We start from the raw sequence: 17,362 nt of genomic DNA on the forward strand, positions 1-17,362 counted from the left end.
ATATTTTAGCGGGGTACTTCAGAATGGCTGCCCACCGGGTCACTACAATAAAACACCTGGAGACTTTAATCCAAGTAAAATGCAAGGGTTGCAGAATCCTAAAATTCCTGTTGTTTAGTAACAATCTCGTTATTTTTGCCACAAAGAGTTTTTGATCTCTTCATGTGAAATACCTCTTTTAGAGAAGCTCTTATGTGTCTCTTGTCTGCTGAGCAAAATGCAAATAAGACAGTCCAGGTCTACACAGAAAAGAAAGTAGGAGGTAACCGTGTATTTTACAGTAGTGTTGTTTGCATTCCAAAATGACTTAGAATATTATTCTCTTATTAGCAAACAAATTTAATAAATGGAATTCAGCTTAATAAAATGTAGAATTCAAAGCCATTTTTTTCAGTACCATGTCTATTATGCTAATGGAGATACCTATTAACATTGTTGGTTAGAAAATGGCTTTGTGTTGTGGGGACCCTGGAAACATCAGGAGGCTTCAGAGAGAAAATGTTATAGGGAGGTTAAAATTACCTGGAAGGGAGGTGGGTGGGGGATGGGTGAAATAGGTGATGGGGATTAATGAGGGCACTTGGGATGAGCACCCAGTGTTGTATGGAAGGGTGGAATCACTATATTGTACACTTGAAACTAATATTACACAGTATGTTAACCAACTGGAATTTAAATAAAAACTTAAAAAAAATTACCTGGAGTGCCTCTCATTTTGCCATCTCTGCCACGGCCACATGTTGTGTGTTATTGCTCATGGGTTTGTTGACCAGCCTACTTGCTCCATCACAGTCCTGTGCATTTGGGATATATGATTTCTACAGGATTGCTTGTACTGCTTTGGACCTTACACAGGTGATGCTTAACCTGGTGTAAATCTAGAATTCTGAGATTCTTTTCCTTTGAACATTTGGGCCTTTGAAAAGACTTTCTTTAAGCAATAGAGAGTCCAGCTCAGATGCTCCATCTCTCGGTGCTTGCTGTAGGCGACCTCCTGTTGGGTAATCTGCACACACACATTTTATCTCTGCAGATCTGGCTTCATTCTAAGTCCTTCACTTTTCTGCCCTGGCAAAATCTACAATCTTACAGCAACAAAGGAGAGTAAGTCTGCCTCAGGCCGTTTGGAAGGACCAAAACCACAGGACCAAAACAAGGGGGCTTTTTGTTTTGTTGTGATGGCATGTTCAGGATTTCACTAGGTCGTCTAGTAATAAATTTTTAATATTTAAATATTTTAGGAGTTTGAATCTATTTTCCACTTTATCTTTTAAAAATTGCTTTTGCTTTGATTGTATTATTCTGAATATGACCTTTGGAAAACAGAACTTTCCTGCTCTCAACACTCGCTTCTCCCTAGAAAAAGAGCCAAGATTTTCACTTCAGTAATTGATATCTGTTGATTGATAGCTTGGCTGCATTTTGACTGAAACTCATTCACTATAAAATGTTGCCACAAGTAGCATCTGTTTGTTAGGGCTTTCATGCTAATTAAGAAATTAAAAGGTTTTATTTTTCTTCTTAAACAATTTTAGGTATCAGCTAGATGAGATAAAATGTAGACAACACCTCAATTGCAACTGATTTGGTGCTTTAAGGGTAACTAGGATGGGGGTTGGGATGGTAAAGGGTAAGTGACACAAGAGATGGCCCAGGGCATCTTTTCAAGAGTGTTCCCTGCACCCCAAGGGATAGAAGTTGACCTGGTTTAGTGGAGGATTCTTCAAGACCTTATTTTGTCACCAGATTCTTCCAGAACCCAGAACTATTTGTCTGTAACAAAGACCACAAATAATGGTGCCTTAACCATGTTAGAATTTTTCTCCAACATCTAATTCTGTGAAAAGGTCATCATTATGGGTTAAGTTGTGTCCCCCCAAAAGATAGGTTGAAGTCCTAACCCCTGGTACCTGTGAATGTAACCTTACTTGGAAATAGGGTCTTTGTGGATATGACCAAGTTAAGGTGAGGTCATACTGGATTAGGGGGTGCCCTAATCCAATGACTGATGTTCTTGTAAGAAGAGGAAAATTTGGATACAGAGACATGCAAGGAAATGCCAAGTGAGGCTGGAGACAGAGATTAGAACGATGTGTCTACAAGCGAAGGAATGCCAAAGATTGCCAACGTAAGGGCAGATATAAATTAAAAATAAGAGGCCTCATTTGAAAATAAGAGACTCCCCCCTCCTCCCTTTTCTTACAGTATTTACTTGAGAAAACTTTTAATTGTAAGTTCTTTATCTCTTTGAAATGTATGTAAATCTCTTTAAAAGCTAAATAAACCTCTTGCCAGCTTTATGCCCCACAGCAGTGTCTTTCTCAAGGACTGGAGTGCAATCTCTTTGAAATGCAATCATTAAGATAGCATCTCTTTTTCCCAATTTCCTTGGGTGGGTAGACACCTCCCTCCAAAACCACCTCCTGCCATAAAAATATGAGAAGTTTATTTTTCCTTTGGATAAAGCCAATTTGCAAACACAGATGGCCACCTCAGCTACCAGGTGGATCTAGGATGAATCTGTGTGTGACAAATGGAGTTGTCAAGTCTTCTTGAGGACTAGTCATTGTTTATTTCAAGAACATGTATGGAATAAGTTGTGTCTGCTTGGCTATATTAAAGGGTGAGCTTTCTTTCTGTTTTTGCCATCTCTTAGTGGATTGCTTGTGATGTGCATCACATTCTGGTTTGATGCTTATTCAATAATAACAATTCTTTCTTTCTCTTTTACCTTTATGGAGAGGTTTCCTGGGTTGAGAGAAGATTTTGTTTTAAATTACATTTCCTCAATATGAGCGACTACCAGAAGCTAGGAAGAGCTAGCTAGCAAGAGGAGCATGCTTTGCTAACATGTTGATTTCCAACTTCTGGCCTCCAGAACTGGGAGAGAATAAATTTCTGTTGTTTTAAGCCACCCAGTTTGTGGTAGTTTGTTAGGGCAGCACTAGGGAATGAATATAGCAGTCTATGGCTAATATAGCAATTCTGCTCCACAAAGTCCTCAAGACCCACACAACTCTAGCCTTTTGTTTTGTCATTTCAGAGGAGGTTGTGCTCCTTGTCCTCATAGTTTGAAATGGAGATCAAACCATTATATCTGCATTCCAACAGCAGGATGGTACTAATACCAATTGTTTCTTAAGGAGGATTCCTGAAAGCTGTCCCAGGAACTTCTACTTCATTCTCATTGGATAGAGCATAAAGTCAGCATAGCCACCTCTAGCTTCTTGAAAATTAGTGTTGATTCTCGGTGGCCATGTGTACAGCTAAAAAGTAGAGTACTCTGAAAGAAGGGGAAAGATGGATATTAGGGACAACTTGTACTCTCTGAATGTTCCCACCTGCCCTCTTTCTTAGTTTCTCTGCTTGAAGGCAATTACAAATTATTTCTTACTTTCCTAACCTGAATTTACCACTATTAACATATTTTCTCTCCCCAGGACGGTCAGAACCATAATTTGTAATTTTCACAATGTGATGTTACTTGGTTAGTTTAAAAATATTTTCATATTGGGGCACCTGGGTGGCTCAGTGGGTTAAACATCTGCCTTCGGCTCAGGTCATGATCCTGGAGTCCCGGGATCGAGTCCCACATCGGGGTCCCTGCTCAGCAGGGAGTCTGCTTCTCCCTCTGACCCTCCCCCTCTCATGCTCTCTCTCTCTCAAATAAATAAATAAAAATCTTAAAAAAAAATAAAAAATAAAAATATTTTCATATACATAACACACTCCTCTCAATTTGCCAACCTGAAGTCTGTGTACTCCCATAACTGAAAAATTACCACCTCAGGTAGTAAGATTTCCAAACCAGCAGAGTGACGTTGGAAATTCTTTACTAATATGGTACTGTTACCATGAACATGTTTTCTTAATGAAAACAATGAATTCAAAAGAAATGAAAAATAAAACTGTCTTTAAATAATCCATACATAATCTAACTAAAAAAAGAAAAAAATCTACACCATTGCAACATGTTGTATGGATTTTAAACTGACCTATCTTCACGCTGGCATGAATATTCTGGAAAATATAAATGAGAAAATCTTCATATAATAGTCTAAGATTTATATAAGAATTTATAGATTAGTTATAGAAATATTCTAATCTTTGATCTTTAGTTTTTATTGTACTATAAAATTAAATTGTAGTCTCTTAAAAACGTCTGTCTAAATTTAGTTTTTTATTGACTATCAACTTTGGGGGGTGGAATGGGTGGTTGTGGTGGGGTCTTTGGGTTTCTAAGCTTTGTTCTTCTATTTCATATTATCTCTAAATTTTCACACCAAATAAAATTCCCATCTGTTTCACAAAACATTGAAGGACATTTTTTTTTTAAAGATTTTATTTATTTATTTATTAGAGAACGAGCGAGAGAGAAACAGCATGAGAGGGGGGAGGGTCAGAGGGAGAAGCAGGCTCCCCGCTTGCCCGATGTGGGGCTCGATCCCAGACCCGGGATCATGACCTGAGCCGAAGGCAGTCGCTCAACCGACTGAGCCACCCAGGCGCCCCTGAAGGACATTTAATTAGTGTTCATAAGTACATCATTGAATGAAGAGGACTTTTTCTCTCTCTTTTTTTTTATACATGGGGAATCCTCAGTTGAGCTTGCCTCTCACTTTTTTCCTGGTGTGTTTCTGTTTTGTTTCAGCAATGTGTATAGCACATTCTTGTTTGCACTAAAAGGTTGTCATATGGATTGTTTTGACTGTTTCCATGACATGCAAATGGACAAGGATTTTAAAAAATGTTCTCGGCCCTAAAACAAACCATATTTATTTACACATGTAGCTAACCAGACCTCCTCTTAAGCTTTATCACTTGTTCTTCTTCTAGCTGAAAGGAGAATATTTTTGTACTTTTATGAGAGATTGGCAAAATGCCCGTTAGCACTCTGACCTCCTGCTAAATATCACTGTGGATTTTTACCTGCTTTATAGCTTTTGAGTTATTAGTGCTTTGGACAAAGGCTACCACAAGCCTGCCTACAGCCATTGGACAGAATTTCTATTTAGTAGGGCCTTCACATTTCCACACAGCAAAATTCTCTAAGGGCCAAGCTACCTGTTTGGAATAGCAGAAAAGGAAAATACTGGGAGAGTCCATCCAAAGTTAGTATCACAATAGTGATCCTGTCATATATGTCTGAAGGTTAGAGCTGATAATGCAGATTTGGGAGCTGTTTGTGTAGAGATGATAGTTGAAGCTTTTTGGAAATGAGAAAAGTTCAAACAAAAACCTTATGGAAGCTCTGAGGAGAAGAAAGTGGGCTCAGAAAAATCAATGGTGGTAATGACTGAGATAAGGCCCTTGGGTCTACTGGCTGAGAGACCAGTTTCAGTGGTGTGTAGGGAAACAATCCTGAGTTTCAGGGGACAAAGAAACAAGTGAACAGTGAGATGCGAATGGGGGTACAGATGGCCCTTGAGCAGGTGTATGGTAGAGGGGGGAATAGGATGGAGCAGCTAGTGGAGGTTACCTGGGGGCAGACAGTTTTTCCCAGGCTAAGAAGGTTCTTGATAGCTTTGTGTGCAGAAGCAGAGGAGAGATCAGTGATGTACAAGAACTCTTTTGAGTGGGGTAAAGAGCATAGGCTTTAGCCCCTGACGGTGCTTGCTAGAATCTTGGAACTGTACAATGTTGGGCAAATTAATTGACCCCTCTGAATCATTTTTTTCATCAGTGAAATGAAGATGAAACATAGTTCAATAGACTGACTCTTAGTATGATAGGGGTAGGAGGGGAAATGAAGAGATCTTAGAGATTGTCCAAAGGCAAGGAATCGAGACCCGGGGGGGTAGAATGACTTGCTTAAAGTTTGCAAGTAGTTAGAGAAGTAGAATTTGCACCCAGACTTTCTGATTCCTAGTTTTCTTCAATTCTGTTTCAGCGCTGACAGGTGGGAGAAACTCACAAGATGAACGCTACCAGTAAAGTTCTATGCTTGGCTTAAAAAAATAAACTGTGTGAGTATAGCTTGGTTAGAAGTGTGGAGAGGAAAGCTGGCTCGACCCCAGTTCATATGGGAAAGATGTAAGGGATTTTACTTCCACAAGCGCAACATGAGCCAACACAATCTATTGCTGAAAAGGGCGATGTGGGTATGGACCTTACCACCACAGTAGAATGCCCCAAACTGACAAGGTCAGATCACACCAGAGTGCTCTGTCCAGTAGGGTGCCTAGTTTAAAGAGGGTCCACTGGCATCTGGATGTGAAACCAGAGATGGGCAAGTGGGGGGTTGAGGCAGAGATTTATTTTGGAGAAGAATCTGAAGGCTAAAATAATGAGAAAAAAAAAATTTTTGGAAAAGGAAGTAAACTTATTCCATGTAGCTTTGCAGAAACCTATCTGGGACCTTGGAAGGGTAGCTTTGGACAAAGCATATTTTGGCTGAAAATGAAGAAGAATTAAGATTTTAGGTGTGGGGCATCTGAGTGGCTCAGTCAGTTAAACAGCTGCCTTTGGCTCAGGTCATGATCCCAGGGTCCTGGGATCGAGCCCCGCATCGGGCTCCCTGCTCAGCGGAGAGCCTGCTTCTCCCTCTCCCTCTGCCTGACACTCTGCCTACTTGTGCCTATCTCTCTGTCAAATAAATAAAATCTTTAAAAAAAATTTTAGATGTTAAACATGAAATGGAGTTACTTTCCTATGAAGTGGTGCTTGTAGGAAGATAGAATAAGCATCTGTTAGTGATTGTGTAGAGGCCACCTAAAAAAAATAGAATAGTTTTAGACTTACAGAAAAGTCTCAGAGATAGCACAGAGTTCTAGTCAACCCTATACCCAGTTTCTAGGGGGCCACGTAGAGGAAAAATCCATCTAGGACAGAGAGAGTGAAAATCAACTCAGAGTGAAAAAGGAAAAAGCAGCCGTCCTATGGACCCAGATAAGTTAGTTGCCAAACTAACAGGAGACATTATTTCTCCCAAGGTCATGCAACCGCTGCCAAATGCTGTAATGACCCACTCTTTGAGTAAATGCATTTTTCTGAATGATGCTCCCAAGTTGGCTTTTTATACCTACTTAATACTGGGAATATCCAGTATTTACCACATGACAGCACCCAGTCCCTTGTTAAATCTCCATTTTTCCTAATCTTGCCCTAGAAACAGCAACCAAAACAGAACTGGCCAGAATCCTTCACAGAAGTCAGACTTTAGATAAAACACTTCTCTCCTCCGTTTTGTTGAGTGGCATTCCGTGGTTGCTCTGGAGCACCCTCCCTTGCTGTATCCAGTCAATAATTCTGACTTTGTCAGAACACAGGCGTGTCCCGGGTGGTTGTTACCTGATGAGGATTTAGAGACTTTTATAAGTAAGACGTCTGCTGGGATCTGCAGTACCTTTTAGAGATCTGACGCTGACTTTGTGGATGAGTGTGTTGAAATGGCCTATTTGATGTGATTCTGGAGGTGGTAGGTGAGTGAGATGTCAAGCAGCCCTCTGGAGTATCTGGAGGGGGTGATTTTGTTGGTAAAGATGAGGAAAGACTTCTTTACTAGCTTAAAATTTTTAGATATTGTTCCCATTTTGGTCAATGGACAATTAGTGATGGCCATAGCACTAATAGCCCCCTCTATTTCTGTAAATTCCATTTATTGAGCAGGTAGATATACCAGGCCATGTGCCAAGTGCTTCTAGACATTATGTCATTTAATCCTCACAACATTCCAGTTTTCAGGTAGGGGAAGGTCAAGTTACTTCTCCTAGGCTGAGTTAGAATTTGAACCCACAGTTGTCTGGCTCTGCGCTGTTAGTTACCCTTTAGCTTTTTCTTTACAGAATCTCAGTTGCTTCAAGTATGGCAGATTTCAAAGTATGGGTTCTCTCTATCTTATCTCCTGCCCCTGCCCCAGTTATCCTTCAGAAAAATCTTTTAGCTTTTGTTAATTGCAATACAGATTTTCAGTAAAGGGGGTACTTGGTTTTCCTGGATATTCCCCCTGCACTAATGGGGAGGTAGCAGCCTTTCCCTCTGTACTTCAATTGTGGCTTTTGCTTTCCATGATCTGCGCCATCTCCTTCCAGACCAGCATTGCCAAAGTAATTAACCCTCACCAAGGTGACCTAGTGTCCCTTTCAAGTTTATTGAGTTAAAGTGTGTATTTGACATTATTGCAAGTTTTAAAAAAGTTTTCTAAATCTCCAATACCTTTTTATAAATGTCTTTCTTAATTAGGAGAATTCAGTGGTAGAAGCTGCTACTTGGACTTTGGGTTCATTTCCTAGAAAAATCTTGAGCTACTTTCATCTTGATAGAAGTTGCTTGGGACACAGTAGAAGTTGTTTACAGTGTAATTTGGGTGGTTTTAGCTCATAGGGAACCAGGACTTTCTTCTCCTTAGGAACCCTTCACTGGGGCGCCTGGGTGGCTCAGTTGGTTAAGTGACTGCCTTCGGCTCAGGTCATGGTCCTGGAGTCCCTGGATCGAGTCCCGCATCGGGCTCCCTGCTCGGCAGGAGTCTGCTTCTCCCTCTGACCCTAACCCCTCTCATGTGCTCTCTCTCATTCTCTCTCTCTCAAATAAAGAAATAAAATCTTAAAAAAAAAAAAAAAGAACGCTTCACTGGCTCATGTTGTTTCAATGGGATATCCAGTAGTTCCACGGGGCCTGTGAACTCATATGGGCTCTTTCCCCACCCTTCTTTCCTAAAGAACTTTAGGAGCAAGTGCTTGCCAGAAATGTGACAGCTGACAGGACTTCTGAGAATACTTAGCTGCTCATCAGGTGTGAGTTTAGGTTACTTTGTTCTTTGTGAAAGTCTTTAGCTGGTGACAGAAACCTTGTTTCTGTTAACCTCATCCTACTGGAGTCAAGTGACAATTTAGCTACTGAAGAAATGATTCTCTTGAGTAGAAATGGCAGAATGTTTCCATCTGGGAAGTAGAGACATTGGAGGGTAGGAAACTATAGCTGCAAGAGGCTTGAGATGGGAGATGGTGAATATTTGACAGTACTTACAGTAATCTTAGATATTGGCGGGATGGCTTCCTGGGCGTATGCAACAGAAAAATGTGATATTTATTATAAATGTGTTTGAGCAATAAATGCTTTATGGGGGAAAATCCTATTCTTGGCAGGAAGCTGTACTCCCTGACCTAAAAGGTCTTTTTCCAAATCTAATTCATCTGATTAAATCAAGGTTTGTGGATTGTGAGGAAATGTTTCTGGAGATTATACCACCAGCAGAGAAAGATCAAAAGAAGATCAAATAGTTTTTTAAAATATATTCTTTAGCAGAAAGCAGTAGAGTCCAGTAAAATAAACAACACACACACACACACACACACACGATTTGAAGTCAGAAAGATCTAAAATCAACTCTCTATTTTGTTTCTTTCTGTGTGATGTGCAAGTTACATAACCTCTCTGGACATCAGTTTCTTATCTACAAAAGTGAGACAATAATAATCTTCTAGGACTTTTGTTAATATTAAAAGAACATAAGTGAGAGGTGTACAGTGGACAACAAATGGTAATTTTAATTATTACTTTATAGGTCCTATAAATAAAAAGGGCCCCGAAGTCAAAGAATAGGTAGGTAAGAACAGAAAAATTTAACTCTAGAATCAAGAATTTCTTTAAAATATAAAGCACAATAAATTCATGTTAAAGTAAGATCAACAGCAGTTATAAGTAACAAAAGCCACTGGTGGTGTTGGGGGCAGGGATGAGGATGGTGGCCCTTGATTAGGGTGAGGGGCTCCAGCTCTGGCCCTCCAGGGAGCAGCCTGAGTCTCCAAAGGGCAGCCTGCCCCCCTCCCCCCACCTTCGGCAGAGGGAACACCTCACCTGGAGGGGTGGGTGGGGAGTTCACTAATGCTCGGGCTCTATGAACTCCAATTTTCCTTTGCGGACATTTTCAGAGTCTGGCAATGAGGAGACTCTCTGGTGAATGGGAAGGCTTGCGAGAGTATTCTTAGAGTCTAATTACAGGAATTTGATTCCATCTACAATCAGCCAGTAGTTGCTCAACTGAGAGCAAATAAGGAAGGGTCTAATGACTCAGATGGTAGTAGCCATGTAACGTAACTCTTTTCATACATATCTTCCTGATGTTGCAACTCTTGCTCAGGTGATAACTGATCAGTGCACAATATGGCCCAGGTTCTCGTATATGGCCACCCTCATGAGTCTATATCATTACAGATCCATTTTCCTTTCCCTTATATTGAGATATTAATTCCCCATTCCCATAAAAAAGTATCGTCACTGTCTCTAGGCCCAAGGATTTGATCATTTGTCTCCAATTTATATTTAAAAGGCACCTAAAGTGTCACCATCATACTCGCCCCAATACTCCAGTCCTCACTGATCTCTCCTTCCTTTGGACCAACTAAGTTAGCATGGTAGCTAATTACTCCATTTGGGTTATTCTTTTCTCCTCGATGAGATTGTAAATGTAAAAGCTGGGTTTACATCTCTTACTTTTTTGGATTTCCCATAGCATACATCATTAGAGGTGCTCAATAAATAATTACTGATTTTATGATTTTTGTCATAAATGTTAAAATTATAGTACACTGAAGTGAAGTAAATTCATTTATTGAATAAGCACAAAAATAACACAAAAATGTGAAAATAGCAATTCTTTATTTTTTATTTTTTAAATATTTTTATTTATTTATTTGACAGAGAGAGAGAGAGAGAACACAAGCAGGGGGAGTGGGAGAGGGAGAAGCAGGCTCCCTGCTGAGCAGGGAGCTGGATGCAGGGCTCGATCCCAGGTTCCCAGGATTGTGACCTGAGCTGAAGGCAGACGCTTAATGACTGAGCCACCCAGGCCCCCCATTTTTTTTTAAAGATTTATTTATTTGAGAGAGGGAGAGAGTCCTTGTGTGTGCATGTGGGGGAGGGGCAGAGAAAGAGGGAATCCTGAAAGCAGGCTCCCCACTGAGGGAGGACTTCTTCGAGGGGCTGGGAAGGGGGGTGATGGGGCTTGATCCCAGGATCCTGTGATCAAGACCTGAGCTGAAATCAAGAGTCCGTGCTTAACTGAGCTACCCAGGCACCCCAATAGCAATTCTTTTTCTTTTTTTTTTAAACTTAGTTTGATTTTGCTTGGATTTAATGGGAATTGGTTTTTAATTAGTCAAGCATGAAAATTATGTTTTTTGAAAGCCTTGGTAAGAAAGGACTCCACCATGGCTCTTTTATGTCCTTACCAGATAGAGTTTATTTTTGGGGGGTGTAGTGGTAGAAGCTTCTTCCCCGGTTCTTATTTTAAAAACATTATTACATTATTCAGTGAGTACTGCTGCTTGTTTTTAAAGAAAGCAATTTATGACTATATTGCATTATATCCACTAGATGGCAGGTGATTCCTAAAGAAAGAAAAAGGGGAACAAGAATTTGATTATTTTTTGGGATTAGTATATTTCCATTGAGCTGTCTCAGTCAACAGGGCTTGCCAATAATTCCTTAATTTCTATAAAGTTCTTCAGTGTTAGCTTTCCAGAGATTTTAAAAGTGATTGCAAAACATTCCATGAAATATACTGGCCAGATATTTTTTCACTACCACAACTAACTCTAGATTGACCTTTTATTCCCCCCGATTTTCTTAAACCATAAACGGTGTCCTCACCTACCATGGGGATTAAAATAAATTATGGTGAGAAGAAATGCATTATTCAGAGAGATGGAGAAATGGCACAAATTCTTACTTAACTGAAATATGCCATTTAAAGTTGAATTATTAGTTTTTAAAATAATGGGGTGAAATACAGTTTTTATCTACAGTGTCTAGGGGCTCTTTGAGAGAAGTTGGGGGACAGTGTCTCATGTTTATCAGCGCTTTCACCTGGTGTTTGTTGTGAATGTTTGAGATGATCGTGAACTGCATTGGAAAACTCGCAATTCCACGGGTGCGCTTGCTCACCTCTCAAAGTCATGAGAAAAGTATGCTAGTGTTTGTACCTCTTGATTGGCCCGGCCAGGCTCCTTGCACCCTACTTGTGTGTATTTTTTCTTTTTCTTTTTTTTTTTCTATATTTTTCGTATGTGTTCAGTCTTCTAGGGATGCTGATAAGATTCAGAGAAGACCTGAAAAGCTCTACTTGTACCTCTAAGTTAAGCAGAATGAATGAGACCAATTCAACTGTGCTCCCATAGCTTCTTTAGAGGCATGGAATTCCCCATCACTGTGGATGAGACTTGAGGTAAATTAATTCGCCAATTAATTTCTGACATTCAGAGTTATCCCTTAGCATTTATGTATGTTGTATCTAAAAAGCTACTGCACAGATATTATTGTATATGGCCTGATCACAAGGTTTATATTTGTTGTCATCATCTTTCACAACCATACCTGGTTTAATTAGCTGAAAATGATCATCTCTAATAATAGCTGGGTAAATAGGCCTTTTGACATTTTAGAGTTAAGAGAATTTGACATAATACTAAACTCATCTCTTCAGACAAATTTGAATGTCATGAGGACAGAAATAACATATGCATCATACACCTCTGTGATCCAAGATTTCTTCCTGGCAAAGTGTTGAGCAATAAATGAGAGGTGGTGCCTGGGGTTGAAGGCATTCCTTACCCATTTATTGCTCTTACCATCCTCAGCTGTGAAGGATTTTTGGTGGGTATGAAGAGATCAAAGCCCAGGATCATTGATTTGGCTTCCTCCTGCCTCTCTGACAAATTAACCAACACTAGTTGGTTATATTTTGTGCATTTAATATCTATTTTTTCCATTTATAATTTATTTTAATTTTCACACAAACCCTATGATGTGATAACCAGGAGAATAAAACAAACGTGTGATTACAACTATTACTATATTTGAACATAGACCCAATAAGGAGGCTTTCTCCAGGCAGCAAGATAACGCTTGCCTTTGGCAAAAGCTGTTAATTTAGCCTAAGAAAATACATTGAGTGAAAATTAATTAACTAATTTGTTCTTTACTTAGTGCCTAATATTGCCAAAACAAAATAGTTCCTTGAAAGAAATGGAAGGTAATGAGCTCAGAATTCTTGCAGCGGAGTCCTATCCTGTCCTCAAGACTTTTTGACACCATTAGAAATAATCTTACTATTAGGAACTAGCTGGCCCAGTCTGTGCATGTTTTTGAAAGATTGCTTTACAAGCATCCTATTTGCTCATGCTACTCATTCAAAATGTATATTCCCAGCATTCAGCACAGTCTTGATACTTTGTGGGTGCTAAACAAATGAACGTGCTATTGATCCTTGGAATGGCTGTTGACCCTTTGGTTCATATTCTGATTTTTCATTTAAAGTCCAATTATGTCTTGCTTTCGTTATTTTATTTGTATTTTGGCAACCAAATTCTATTTTAGTTAAATCTTCCGGGATGGGCTGAAGCCTAATTTGAAATTCGTTTTAAAATAGCCACTTTGGGGCGCCTGGGTGGCTCAGTTGGTTAAGCGACTGCCTTCGGCTCAGGTCATGATCCTGGAGTCCCTGGATCGAGTCCCGCATCAGGCTCCCTGCTCGGCAGGAAGTCTGCTTCTCCCTCTGACCCTCCCCCCTCTCATGTGCTCTCTCTCATTCTCTCTCTCAAATAAATAAATAAAATCTTTAAAAAAAAAAAATAGCCACTTTGGTGATTTTCAGATTGGCTTTTCTGCCTTAAATACCAGAAGATGATCACATCTTCCTAGGTTGCCTAAGAGTACAGTGACTGGGTACAGCTTCCCCGTTAATCTGGAAGTAGAGCGTTCCTATGACAACTTTTATAAGTGGAACTGGTGTTACGTGAAGAAACAATTACCATTAATTTACATGGAAACATTTTTAAACACCTCCAGACCCCCAAACCTTAGGCTTTTCTTATACCTTAGGACACATCTTGCTAATGGATGCATAAAATAAATTGAGGTAAAGCACAGATGCTCACAGGCACAGTTCAGAGCTGTGGCCCTTTGATGCTGAGCTTCTGAGTGTAGTTCCCGGGGAAGGATCTTGGGGGCGCCACTCTCACTGATTGTGGTGCACATTAGTTCTCTTAAGGGCTCATTGCAAACAAACGCTGAATGTTATTTTCACTTTTCCCAAAAGCAAAAATCCTCTTCGGATTTGTTTTGGTTACTGAAAACAGGTACTAATGTAGGTCTTTCGTAAGAGCAAAGTGATGTAATGTGAATTTTAGAACGTGGGGGAATATCTGTGATTGGTTGTTTCCAAAAAAGGACACTTGAGAATGCGAGGCCATTTATTTAATAATTATGCCAGATAATAGGTGTAATTTGGAACTGTCCTTGGCAAACTGGGAGGTATGATCACCTTACTTAATAGCCCATTTTTGGCCTGGCTTATTCTTGCACTTTCTGCTCATATTTAGGGGTAAAAACATTTAGATAATCAGTTCCAATGTAGGTGATGATCTCACAAAAGACTTTCTGGCTTTTCTTTTCAGCTCATCAGAAAGTCTCAGCACTCTGGGTGATTGATTTTTTTCTTCTTTTTATTTTTAATGGCTTTAATGAGGTAGAATTTACATACAACAACTGGACATTTAAAGTGTAAAATTTGATAAGGTTTGACATATGTATACTCCTGTGAGACTGTCACCACAGTCAAGATAACGAATATATCCATTGCTCCCCAAAGCAAAATATATCCCTCTTACTTCTCCTGCACATCCCCAGGCAACCACTGATCTGCTTTCTGTCACTATAGATTATTTTGTATTTTCTAGAACTTTGTATAAATGGAATCATACCATATATTATCCTTTTTTTTGATCTGGTTTCTTGGAGATTCTTTCATGTTTGTTGCTTTCCTTTTTTGTTGAGTTGTATTCCATTGCATGGATATTCCACAATTTGTTTATATATTTACCTATCAGTGGCCATTTGTGTTTTTTCCGATTTTTAATTATTACAAATAAAGCTGCCATGAACATTTGTGTATACATCCTTTTGTGGACATATATTTTCACTTCTTTTGGGATAAATACCTAGGAGTAGAATGGATGAATATATGAAAGACTTAACTTTTAAGAAACTGCCAAACTGTTTCCAAAGTGATTGTATCAGTTTACATTCCCATCAGCAGTGCATGAAAGTTCTAGTTTCTCCACATCCTTGTCAACACTTAGTATGGTCAGTCTTTTTTTTTTTTGTCCAATTTTAGCCATTGTAATAAATGTGAAGCAATTTTAATTTATGGTTTTAATTTTCATTTCCCTAACAACTACTGATGTCAAATATCTTTTTATGTCCTTATTTGTCCATCCGTATATCATCTTTGGTGGAGTTTCCGTTCAGATTTTTTTGTCTTTTATTGGATTGTTTGTTTTCTTATTATTGAGCTATGAGAGTTTTAAAAAATATGTATTTAGAATATAAGTTTTTTTTTTTAAAGATTTCATTTATTTATTTGAGAGAGAGAGCATGAGCAAGAGAGCACAAGCAGGGGGAGCAGCAGGGGGAGAAGCAGACTTCCACTAAGCAGGGAGCCTGATGTGGGGCTCCATCTCAGGACCCTGAGATCTCAACCTGAGCCGGAGGCAGTGGCTTAACCTACTGAGCCACGCAGGCGCCCCTAGAAAATAAATCTTTAATCAGATATGTGACATAAAAACATTTCCCCAAGTCTGACTTTTCTTGTCATTTGCTTAACAATGTCTTTTGAAGGGGCACCTAGATGGCTTAGTCATTTAAGCACTGCCTTTGGGTCAGGTTATGATCCCGGGGTCCTGGGATCCAACCTGGCATGGAGCCCCGCATGGAGCCTGGCATTGGGCTCCCTGCTGAGAGGGGAGCATGCCCCTCCCTTCCTCTCTGCGCCTCCCCCCACTCATACGCTCTCTCTCAAATAAATAAATAAATAAAATGTTTTAAAAAATGTCCTGAAGAGCAGAAGTCTTAATTTTGATGAACTTCAACATACTAATTTTTTCTTCTTCTATGAATCATGCTTCCTTTATTGTATCAAAGAAACTTTTTCTTAACCCAAGATGAGATACTGATTTTTAACTGAGATTGACCACGATGGATTTAAATGAAATAAAAACTGATATTAGAACATTGGGACATCTATCGCTTCTCGGCCTTTTGGCTAAGATCAAGTGTAGAACATTGGGACATCTAGTCTTCCCAATTTATATAAAGTATATTGTTTTATTTTGGTATCAGTTAAACTTCTGGAGGAGTTCAGAAGTTGTTAACACAGTTATTTCTGTTTTCAATATGGAACATGGTTGATTCTCACTTATAAGCTGATCAGCATTCCTTAATTAAAGTTATGACCTTGAATGGATTGCCAAATTTTGAAGGCAAAACAAGTCAAACACATCTTCTTGGTAGCCCTCTCCCTGGCCTGATTAGCACCTTCCATAGCTCCTAGGTAGACTTCAAGTCAGCCTCTGTGATGCCCTGGAATTCATCCATGACCTCCATTTTTTAAAGGCACTTCTCTAGTTTAAGTAACCATCATTTTTTGCTGAACTATTGAACAGTTGTCAGTTGCTCTGTCTTCTTCCAGTATGGCACCTTCAGCCTATTCAGATGCCACAATTATCTTTCTAAAATACAAATGTGATCATGCTGTGTTCTTGTTTGTAATTCTCCCAAGGACTTCCCATGTCTTTAACATAAGTCAAGCTCCTTAATGTGCACCATAATTAAAGTGATCATACATCTCAGTTTAAACCATTATTGTTCCACTATGTTTATTGATAGCAACTCCATTCCATTTCCAAAGTGTCCTGGTTTAGTTGGTAATGTATATGGTTGCTGTGCTTATAACATCTCACTGTTTTGCATTCTGGTTATACTAAATTCCTTTCAGTTCATGTGTATCACTCACTGCTGGGCTTTTGGGCACTCTCTTCTCTCTGCCTTACCCTTTCAGCTGGCATTGAACTTCTTCTATAAAGCCTTACATGATATTCCATGTGTTTATTTTCTAGCCCTCCTATAATTCTCTCATTGTACCATTTAACAAACCATTGTAACAGTTTGTTCACTTGTTTATGCACCACACTAGACCGTAAGCTCTTTGAAGGCAGAGGGAATTCTATGCCCCCTACTCTAATATATCCAGCACATAGAACAATTAGCTAGTAAACAAATATTTACTGACCACATCCTCTACATATTAAGATTTTGAGACAATGAAATGTACCCTTCTCTCCTGGAAACACCTGATCTGGAACAAGGAAGCCTAGAGCACCCAAATGGGTTGCTCATATAAAAATACATAAACTCTCTAGGGATCGAGTAAAGAAACCCTCTGGTGGCAAATGTCCAAGTGTGATATTTAAGTGTTCTATAACCTTCCTCCTGAGTTCTTGCTTTTCTTTGTGGCATCTATCATTTTGATTCCTACAGTTCTTGGCCCTTATAGTTCAGTTTTTCTCTTTGTCCTAACTATGAAAAA

At 39.4% G+C, this 17,362-nt stretch overlaps 1 pseudogene; it reads left to right on the forward strand.

Moving 5' to 3' along the window:
- The first annotated feature begins 16,019 nt into the window (after window positions 1–16,019).
- On the forward strand, window positions 16,020–16,190 carry LOC115937428 (U2 spliceosomal RNA; annotated as a pseudogene).
- Window positions 16,191–17,362: the final 1,172 nt, after the last annotated feature.

This window comes from Leptonychotes weddellii, chromosome 8, assembly GCF_054177405.1.
Source record: "Leptonychotes weddellii isolate Sample4059 chromosome 8, ASM5417740v2, whole genome shotgun sequence".
NCBI lineage: Eukaryota > Metazoa > Chordata > Mammalia > Carnivora > Phocidae > Leptonychotes > Leptonychotes weddellii.